Source organism: Nannospalax galili, unplaced genomic scaffold (assembly GCF_000622305.1).
Source record: "Nannospalax galili isolate Female #2095 unplaced genomic scaffold, S.galili_v1.0 scaffold547, whole genome shotgun sequence".
Taxonomy (NCBI): Eukaryota; Metazoa; Chordata; class Mammalia; order Rodentia; family Spalacidae; genus Nannospalax; species Nannospalax galili.
In genome coordinates, this window is record NW_008355824.1 from 2,129,235 (window position 1) to 2,140,162 (window position 10,928).

Genomic DNA, 10,928 nt, shown 5'->3' on the forward strand with positions numbered 1-10,928 from the left:
ATACCTACTTGGCTTTTGTATATGTTATATAATTCATGGAGCCAAAGTAATTTAATTCATGGCTGTATCTGTTCTTCCCCCCATTCCTGTCACCTCTTTTGTATTTCTATGTATTTTTGTATTTCTCATTTCTATGTATTTATTGGCCATCCTGTGTTGATTTTGATAATTTTACCTGATTTTGGTTGAAATTTTGTTGTATCTACTAATGGGCCTGATTGACAAACATTGGCTTTGCAGCTCTTTGGGGCACTCTGCCTATGAAAGTAGTGTCTTCACTTGTTTTGTCTTTCTTTTCCTTTCTCTATATTTGTAGCATTCAAATTTCTGATTTCTTAAATCAGGATACTTTCTAGAATACTGGCATTATCAGTAATTCTATTTAATGTTCAATGTTTCCATCATTTTAAGAACAGTTTTTAAATATCACTTTTCACACACATATCTAACAACTTATATTTATGCCTACACTTATACAGCAAAATAGTAAATAAGTCATTCTAAGAATTTCAGGCATTAATATTTCTTCACTGCTATCTATGCATGCATCCACCTACCTATTCATCAATTCACTCCCAAATCAACATAATTAAAATTCTTTTGGTGTTTAGCTTCTTTAGCTCTTTGCAACTCCCAGGTCAATCTTCTGTCAGATGCATAGCTAGCAAACGTTGCCTCACATTGGGCAGGACTTCTCTTTACTTGATTGCATCCTATGCTCTACAGAGCTTTTTAATTTCATGAAATAAAATCCTTTTCTTCTATCAGTTTTAGTGGTTCAGGTCTTACATCAATGTCATTGGTCCAATTATAGCTTAATTTTCTTCAGGGATAAAGATTATCCAGCTTCATTCTACCCTTGGGTTTCAAGTCTTATCAGAGCCATTTGTTGAAGAATCTGGTTTTGGTAAGTATTTTTTACATCATTCTCAAAAATCAAGTGGTTATAGCAATCTGAGTTCATATTGTTACTTCTGTTCTGCTCATTGACTGGGTCATTTTTTTTTGCCAATTCTATATGATTTTTATTAATATCCTTCTGTAGTACAATTTGAAACCAGGTATGGTGACACCTCAAACTGTTCTTAAAATACGAAGTACAGATGACTAATAAACACAAAAAATGAGCAAACTCGCTAGTCATCACTGGTATGCAAATTAAAAGTACATTGAGATTCCATCCCTCTCTATTAAGAGAATGACATCACCAAGAAAAAAAAATTGTGTGACTGAAGATGATCACTAAAGGGAGCCATGTGCACTGCTTGTAGGAATGTAAACTGGTCCAGTCAATATGGGCATCAGTATGGAGGTTTCTCACAAAGGTAAAAATAGACCTAAATAATGAGACATCTATACCAGTCCTGCATATTTACTCAAAAAGATTCCAAGTCAACATATTACAAAGATATCTACACATTAGTGCTTATTAAATAATTATTTATTTGAAAGTCCTGAAATACTCTCCATATTAAACCTTCTCTTTTGTAGGTCGATGTTTGACTGAAATGTAAATGAGTTATTTTTTCAGTTAATGCAATGGACATTCAAAATTTATTTAATAAATGAGTAAATTAGACTTGACATATGTTTCTTGAAGAATACAAGTGATAAAAGATCTAAATAAACTAGTTGTCAGCATTAAGAAAATATTTCAGTTATGAGTGATTAATGAACTCCTTATTAGAAAAAATTATAAATTAGTTTGATATAAAATCTATGGATCATGGGGCTGGAGAGATGGCTCAGAGGTTAAGAGCACTGACTACTCTTGCAGATGACCTGAGTTCGATTCCCAGCACCCACATGGTGGCTAAGAACTGTCTTAACACCAGTTCCAGGGGAATCTGAAGCCCTCTTCTGACCTTCACAGCATTGCACAACACGGGTACATTCACATATATGCAGGCAATATACATGTACACATAAAATAAACATAATAAGTAAAATATTTTTTTAAAAAATCTATGGATCCAAAGCCATAATCACATACATCCTGTATTACTTAATAAACCCCTGCTATAGGAAACAACCAGAAGAGTAAACTACCAAATTATCCTGAGGATTTCTAAGTGTGTTACTGGAGCTGCTTAGAGCATTCTCAGTACTAGATTATTCCTCTGGGGTGTGCAATTGGGTTTATTTATGAAACTATTCTATATTAACTTATCTAGTCTCAGAAACCCCAAACCACTAACTCTTGATAGTGTAATGGTAAAGTCTGCCAACTGTTTTTAAGTTCAACATTTTTAGCTTAACTGTCATGAAAATAGATTAAGCATGTACCAAAGATTACTCCTGAAAGAATATAAAATATTAAATATAAGACATTGTTCATTAAAGCTCAAAATCAAGATCATTATACTATACGGATTCTTCCAATGATTTATGACTTGTTTTTCTTCTGTATTCCTCTTGAAGGACTATTTATAATGATATAAACAGTTTGTATTCATTAATTTAGACAAGGGAGTATTTATTATTTTCTTATTACAATTTGGTGTCATTGGATCGCACTGGTCCTAACAGCACATAAGAAAATGCAATTTCTCTCAAATGCATGAACTTATTTTCCCATTGACTTTCCATTTTCTATCATTTTGAAGTCCTCCATTGCTCCTGCCCAACAATTTTGATGACCATAAACATTGCTATGAGTGCACGTGAATCATCAGAAAGGCAGACTTGGAGGGAAAGCATTGAAGATCAAGTCCGTTAGCAACTACTCTTCAGTTATGTGAAGTTCATTTCAAAGCTTCTTTCTGTTCCACAACAGTGAGGGGCGAGAAAGATGTTAATGTGCTTGGATTACATTAAACTTTTAAGATTAAGTAAAAGAAAGGGAGGGGAAAAGTGCTAATGGCAAGAGCACACGGAAGAGGCATTATTATATTACTGCTAATGCACATAAAACATTGCCTATTAAAATAGGACGGCAGTTTTACATCCTATTAAATATATCAAAGCTGTACTTCAATTACAAACCCTTTTATATGCATGTTTTAACAAATATGTCTCTGATAATGGAATCTAGCAGCAAATTCTTAAATGTTAGACACAAGCTTTGCTATATAAATCACTTGCAAAGAGAAAATGCTTCACTTAGACCTAAACATGTCTTAAGATCTCTTTCGTTTTTTTCTATTTTCTATTTCATGAATTTTGAAGTGTGCAACTGGACAGTAATCCAGTTTAAGATCCCAGCCTTGGTGTTGTGATGATCAAAAGGAGTGTATTGTGCTGTTATTTTCACATGACTGTTCCTGAAAATAAATTATTTCTTTAAGAGGGGAAAGGAACAGAAAATGCTTGATCATGCTTAGCTTTCCTTACAAATTAACAAACTTCTCATCTGAGTGGCATAAACATCAGTTTTTTAAAAAATTACTTATTTATGTGTGTGTGTGTGTGTGTGTGTGTGTGTGTGTGTATTGCCTGCATGTAGGTAAGTGCACCTGTATCGTGCAATGCCTGTGGAGGTCAGAAGAGGCTGTCAGCCCCCCTGGAACTGGAGTTATGGACAGTTGTTAGCTGCCATGTAGGTGCTGGGATTTGAATCTGGATCTTCTGCAAGAACAGCCAGTGTTCTTAAGTGCTGAGCCATCTCTCCAGCCCCAAACATCAGTTTTTTGGGAATATCAAACACATTAGTGCAGCATCATATAACCTCTAGCAATATAACTGATTATCCTTAACTGAAGAATTGCTCATCACAAACACTGAAGGAAAATCAGCCTGATAAGTGATTTAATGAACTGACCATTCCTCCACCCTACCTCCTCACTCCAGGAGGGCAATGCATCTATTTCAGAACACAAGATCCTAAGCAAAAGGCATCTTGTTTATTTTCAGTCTTCTTATAGATCTGATTTCTTATCAAACCCAGTATTAGAACTCCCCATCCCTCCTTCCCAGATCCCACTGAGGAGTGGAATATTGCCCAGGAAGGCATGACCACATTTCTGGGATTTTCTGCATCCACCTATAAATCCCAGACCTTGCTCAGCCCTGATGCCCAACCTCCATTCCTCTGAGAAGGTTACATGCCCCTCATTGCTAATAAAGAAGTCTTCATCTATTGAAGGTAAGATTCAGTTTCTATTTCTTTATCACATTGCCTTGTCATCCCAATTTTTAACAAGCACAAGCAATGATTATTTTTGTTGTTCTCATTAGCTGAAACAGATAGTCAAACTGGCATAAAATATTATTCAGTGCTAAGAAATTATGGAGAGCCACATGTTTGCATGTGACTCAATCCAGAAAAACTGTACTAGGAGGCATGGATTCTAGGCAGGAAATCTTCACCATCTTATTAATATGTTAGGTATTCTACCCATCTCTTTAGCATCAGTGGTGCTGTGACTAGGCAATCTCTCTCACTGGAAGGCTGGGTCTTCATCCAGCCACATTCCATTCCTCCAAGGGGTTGCCTTGCCACTCTAACACCATGGCTATCAAGGAGGAATTCCTTACAAGAACATCATAGTTTCTTTGATAATATAAAAGCTCTGCACATATATTAGGTGTAGCTCTTGTGCTATGTCAAAGAGTAGAAAACTATCATCTTCTTCCAACATATTAGGTAATAATCTCTATAGAAAAGCAGATATAATTAAAGGGTTCCTGTGATTAAGTTATAATTTGTAGCAAGAAATTTTTCTTTTTGGTTATCCAGTGGGCCCCAAATTCAATCACGAGTCATCATAATAGAAAAACAAAATAAAATTTTTTAAAAAATGAGGTGGAAATGAACACATGAGATGGTGACATGAAGATGGAACACAGTCATTTGAAGATTCTGGCTTTAAATTTTAGTGCATGACAATCTCAGGTCTAGTCATATTGAAACAACCAGAGGCTAAAGGGAAAAAGCTATGGATTCTCACCTATGACCTTTCAAGGGGATATAGCCTTTGGACAGTGACTTTGGCCCACTGACACTGTTTTCAAATATTGGCATCCACAACTGTCAGAGAATAAAACTCACCTGTTTAAATATGCAAACTTCACTGCAATTTTGTATAGTAATTAATCATGGAGATGTGGTACAGCCAGACGTACTCTTCCCTTAGCCTGTGTTGATTTGATGCTTAGTGCTTGGGGATATATCTGGCTTCACTCTGGTTACACAGCTTTTGATGCTGACTGCTTTACTGCAGCCCTGAAAGAAACTCTAGCACAAGGAAGCTTACATTTTCAGAAGGAAGTGTATTTCTCTTCACATTTCTAAATATTGTTCAAGATATGTGAATTAAATAGGACATCCTGCTATACTACACAGAAAATTATTGGCTTTCAAGAAGATAATCTGTAAAACTTTGCATGAACTAAGAACAACCAAAATATTCCCTTTTATCAAAAAACTAAACTCCAAAAATATAATAAAAAGAAAACTCTCTGGACATTTTCAAAGAAAAATATTATTCATGGACTGCCATATCAGCAAAATATTATGACCATAAGAATGTAAAAAATGAGGCTCCTGGAATGTTCCCTATGCAGTTGTACACAGTAGAAAGTTGTATCAACCAGAGACATTCCAAGGGAAACTGTGTATGCAAATGTCTACCTATCTATTTATTATCTATCTATCTATCTATCTATCTATCTATCTATCTATCATCAGTCATCCATTTATGTATCATGTAGGCATCTGACATCGATCTAACTTTCTATTTATCACCTCTATGACCTTATCTATCTATCTATCTATCTATCTATCTATTTTCTATCTTTTATCTGTCTATCTATCATCTATCTATCTACTTTCTATCATTTATCTATCATCTATCTATCTATCATCTATCTATCCATCATTTATCTATCTTCTATCATTTACCTATCTATCTATCTATCAATCTATCTATCATCTATCTATCATTTATCTATCATCTATCTACCTATCATCTATCTATCTATCTATCTATCTAATGTATCATCTATCAATCATCTATCTATCCATCCATCTATCATCTACCTATTTATCAATTTGTCATTTATCTATCTTCTATCATCTATCTATCATCTATCTTTCTATCTATCATCTATCTTTCTACCTATCATCTATCTATCTATCTATTATCTATCATCTATCTATCATCTATCAGTCATCTATATATCATCCATCTATCATCTATCTATCAATCATCTATCATTTATCTATCTTCTATCATCTATCTGTCTATCTATCATCTGTTTATCTATCATCTATCTTTCTATCATCTATCATCTATCTATCATCTATCTATCTATTTATCTATCATCTATCTACCTATCTATCTATCTATATATCATCATCTATCTATCTATCTATCATCTATCTATTGCTACCTACATACATAGATGCAATTTTAATCTACAATATTTGGTTACACACATTGTTTTTTACTACAAAGGCATGAACTATTGTCATATGTTTGTTTTCTGTGTTTTTCTTATTATGTCTTTCATTTTGAGGGGGATTTACAAGAAAGCAATAATTTTTGATTTGCTATGCCCTATTTTGTTAATAAAAAGTTTATTTATAAAAATTGTATACTAATTTTGGATATAGTACCTTAAAATAATATGCTTGCTGTTGTAGAAACTTGAAATGCAGGATGAGAAGACAGTTCAAGAGAAAAGTGCTTACCAAGCAAAGACATTCATCAGAATTATGATCTTTGGCTCCTTCATCAATGCTGGTTGGCCTTGGTAGATTCAGAAATTGAAGAAAGGGTATTCTAAGAGCAAAACTGCTAGCTAGAATAGCCTAACTGCTTAGCTCTGGGATCAAGTGAGAGACCCTGCTTTAATATCGAGAGTGCTAAAAGAAGACAACTGCCAACCACGGTCAACCTTCTGACTGCCACACACACACACACATGCACACATATATATGAACATGTATACACATCACATTGAACACATACAAAAACAAACTTAACAAGAAAAAGAAATTGAGATAGCCTTCATAAGATTTCTATAGTAAGGCACTTTTCACAACTCCTTTTTTCATCTCTGTACTTGTCTCCATTCCCAACACTGTCATCATTTTCAGTAGACTGCCAAAACAGCTTTACCTTTAAAATATGCTTTATGTTCTTTATTTGCCTGCTTTGCATTGCTCTAAAATATTTGACACAATGTGTGTAGGACGAAGTGCATCTTGGGCCTCCAGAGCATGCACGTAGCAAGTGCGGTAAAACATCCAGCTGTGTTTCTGCCAAAAGACAGAGAGGGCTGATGCAAAAGTGGCCTGATACACAGAGCCAATGTGGAACAGACATGACCTATCAATGGACCAATGTGACATGGGAGGGGGGACATGAGGGAGGCCCATATCTGTAATAAACAGTCTGCAGCTCGTCGCACTGCCTGCTTCTTATCTGACCCCAGGTGTCTGTGTCATGACTCTGTGCCAACTCTCCCCGACCCAAGGGGTGCTCAAGGGTCCCCGTAACATCTGGCACCCAGGATGGGGCTCGAGGAATCTGTGCTGGCATGGTCCTTGAGTTCCCGTGGGTCCTAGTTTGTTGGATGATAGTCCCCTTTCTTTTTTGGATCACAGTTTTTGCTCTTTCTTGCCAGCACCGCATTAACCATTCCTGATTTCTGCATACTTTCACTTTCTCCATCAGCGGTCTTGGTCATCCCCTTCCCTCCAGCGGGCAGCGAGGCGCCCCCCCCCACCGCCCCCGTTGTGTTTTCCATGAGTTGGCCCCTTTCCGTGTTCAGTGTTCCTTCAGTCCTGATGAGAGTGAGTGGAGACCCCCTCCTCTTCCCCTTCTCCCTTGGTGTCCTTTGCATTCCTTGTCAGTTAGGGAGGAACATTTACTTGTTTTCGGTTTGCCTGGTGTCTCCACATAAAGGCTGACCCCCTGGGAGGTGGAACCCAAGAGGAGCTCACAACAGCAGCTCCCCATCCGAAGACACCGTGTGGGCATACAAACCACAGAAGTCCCCCACTAAGCATGAGACACTTGGGTCCAATACACTCTCTTGTTTACCTTCTAATGTTTGCCTCCACCAGTGGCCCTTCCCCTGTGCTCTGGGAAGTCCTCTGTATCCTTGCCTTTCTCCTTACCCTTTCCCTCTTTCGTCTAGAACACTTCTGACCCTTTGTTAACACCACAGGGTGTCCCTAGTTTCCAGTCATGGGCAACCTGCCCCCCACTGTAGGGAGCCTCAAATAAGAGCCCTTACATCGTCCCTTTTAGTTACACGAGGGCTTAAAGTTAAATCCCATTAACTGGATGCATTTTGGAATGAGGCCACTATACTGTCACCTTGGGTCACTCCCAATAACATATGGGACCTGGAATCATAGATGTGCATCCTTTTCCTGGCCCGGAAGCATGAGGTTGGCTCTGGGATTGTCTTGCCCGCTTCCTTTGTCCCAATCCTACTAGCCATTATTGCTAGCCTTAAATCATCCTCTCCAGAGGAGGTGATCAAAGCCCACAACAAAGACTGTCACGAACAAGCCAGTGTCAATTTTTCCATCACTTCACCTCCCTCAGCAGTGGAGGTTACCACTTCATCTTCCAATGAGGAGGGGGAGGAACAGGACTATCCCTCAGCTCCCCTCAAAGCACCACACCCTAAACCTTCTGTCCAGTCTCCATCTCCAGAGTGACCTGATCCCATCTCCCTGCCTCCTCAGTATCCTTAGTGGGAGCTTCACTCTGCTTGCTTCCCAGTCCCTACCCCTCTGGAGCCCGGGGACCCTGTTCCTGCTTCTGACCCACCCATTCCCCAGACTCCTTTTCCATAGTCCCCCTCCTTTCCTGCTGTGAGGCCTGTTCAGTGCCTGGCACCCCTCTGGGGTCATCCCCGATGGCCTTTCTGATAAATGTCGATCCTAATGCTGCCAATCAGCCTTGGATTCCCACCCCACTGGCAGAACTCTCCCTCATTGGCAAGGCCACCAATGAGTCTGGACCTGACTCCCCCTATTTTGAGCAGGTCCTTCGTCAATGAGCCATGCAACTCCAGACTCATTACGTTTGGTATAATCTTCTTGAGGCTGTGCTGGATCCCTCTGTTTTTCTAAGTTGGTGTTTAGCATAAGACCAGGTGGAAACCCAAGCACGCCTCAATTTACAATATGGTCTTAACATCACCCTAGATATGCTTACAGGCCACAGACACTACATAGATCCTGTGTCGCAATCCACAATTGCCCTGCATGCGTATTACCAGAAAGTCTCTGACCTTGCTTTTAAGGCTCTTAAGGCATGCACCCCTCATGACCCGTCTGCTTACTTTCGCAATCTGGTCCAACAGTCCTGTTAGTCTTCCACTGACTTCCTTACTCAGGTCACAGATGTGGTAGAACAGAGGATCGAGTCTGGCCCTACCCAGCACTTGCTCTTAAGCAACTGACTTGGGAAGGCCTTAATGCATCCACCCGTAACGCATGGCTGCAGTCCGTAATGATGACATCCACAAATGGGTACTTGCTGCTAAACATCTAGACCCTCGCGCTGACCCTATTGAGGTGTTGACTGCCTCTCTAGATGCATTGCTGGCAGGCCGACAGTGGCCGTAGGTGCCTGCCTCCCCATTAGCTAAAACTTGCTAGGGTTGTGGCAAACCTGGCCACTTGCACAGAGACTGTCCTGGGGCTCATCCTAAGACTCGCTGTCCCAAGTGCAAAAAGCATTTCATTGGGCCAAAGACTGCTGCTCCCAGCTGCAGGGTGATTCTGCCCCTTTAAACTCCTGGCTGGGCGCCCCTCAGCCCCACCAGTAAGAGGGGATGCTACTAGTTCACAGGTGTTTTGGACCCTCCCTGTTTTTATTCATTCCTCAATGATGACCATCTATCTTGATGGCTTGCCAGTGAAGATACTGGAGCAGATGGTGCTATTGTTACAACAATTGAATATCTCCACTTTCCCCATTGGAAATTCAGACCTGCCCCCCCCCCATTACTGGTGCAGGAGGCCACCAGGAGACTAAGAGAACTGTACAACCTGTCCATTGGAAGGATCTTGATGGACACCAGCGCTCATTCTCCCCCATAATAGCCGATGTGTCATGCACCTTGTGTGGGAGGGACATCTTGGAAGACCATGGGGGTAGTCTTGACTACCGATGATCATGCCTTTTATGATGATATGATTACCCATGACAAAATAGGCCTGTCAGGATGCCCTTCTCTGGATAGTCTGCACCCCCAATTCTAAAGGCCACTGCCCTCCCAGAGAGCCCACCTAATGGGCCCACTGGTCCCATCTCATTAACTTGGCTCTCTGACAATGACATCTGGGTGGAGCAGTGGTCTATCATTGAACCTAAATTATCTTCCCTTAAAGAGTTGGTCCAGGAACAACTTGACCTTGGACACCTAGAACCCTCTACAGGTAGACATAATACTCCCATTTTTGTGATAAAGAAAAAGTCAGGCCGCTATAGACTCCTACAAGATTTACGAGGTGTTAATGACCAGATGTAAAAAGTAGGCTCAACCCAGCCCAGCCTACCTCACCCCAGTGCCCTCCCGCCTTCTCATCACGTTATTATCATAGATATCAAGGATTGCTTTTTCCAAATTCCCTTGGCTCCTCAAAATAGATGCAGTTTCACATTCACAGTCTGGGAGCCCCATGTTCACAAGCCAGCCCAGAGATTCCACTGGAAAGTACTGCTACAAGGCATGAAAAATAGCCCAACTATCTGTCAGCTACATGTTGCTCGGGCCACGAGATGACTTCCAACAGACATTCTCCTTGTCCATTACATGGATGATATTCTTATGGCTCATCCTGACCCTGTCTATCTGAGGAAGACTACCAAGTCTCTCCTACATGATTTGGCTAAATTAAATCTGAGAGTCACTACTGAAAAAAATCTAATTTGCCCCTCCCTATGCATTCCTGGGTCACTCCATTGCTAAAACTATTCTTCCCTTGACCTTCCATATTAGGGTTCAACTCATGT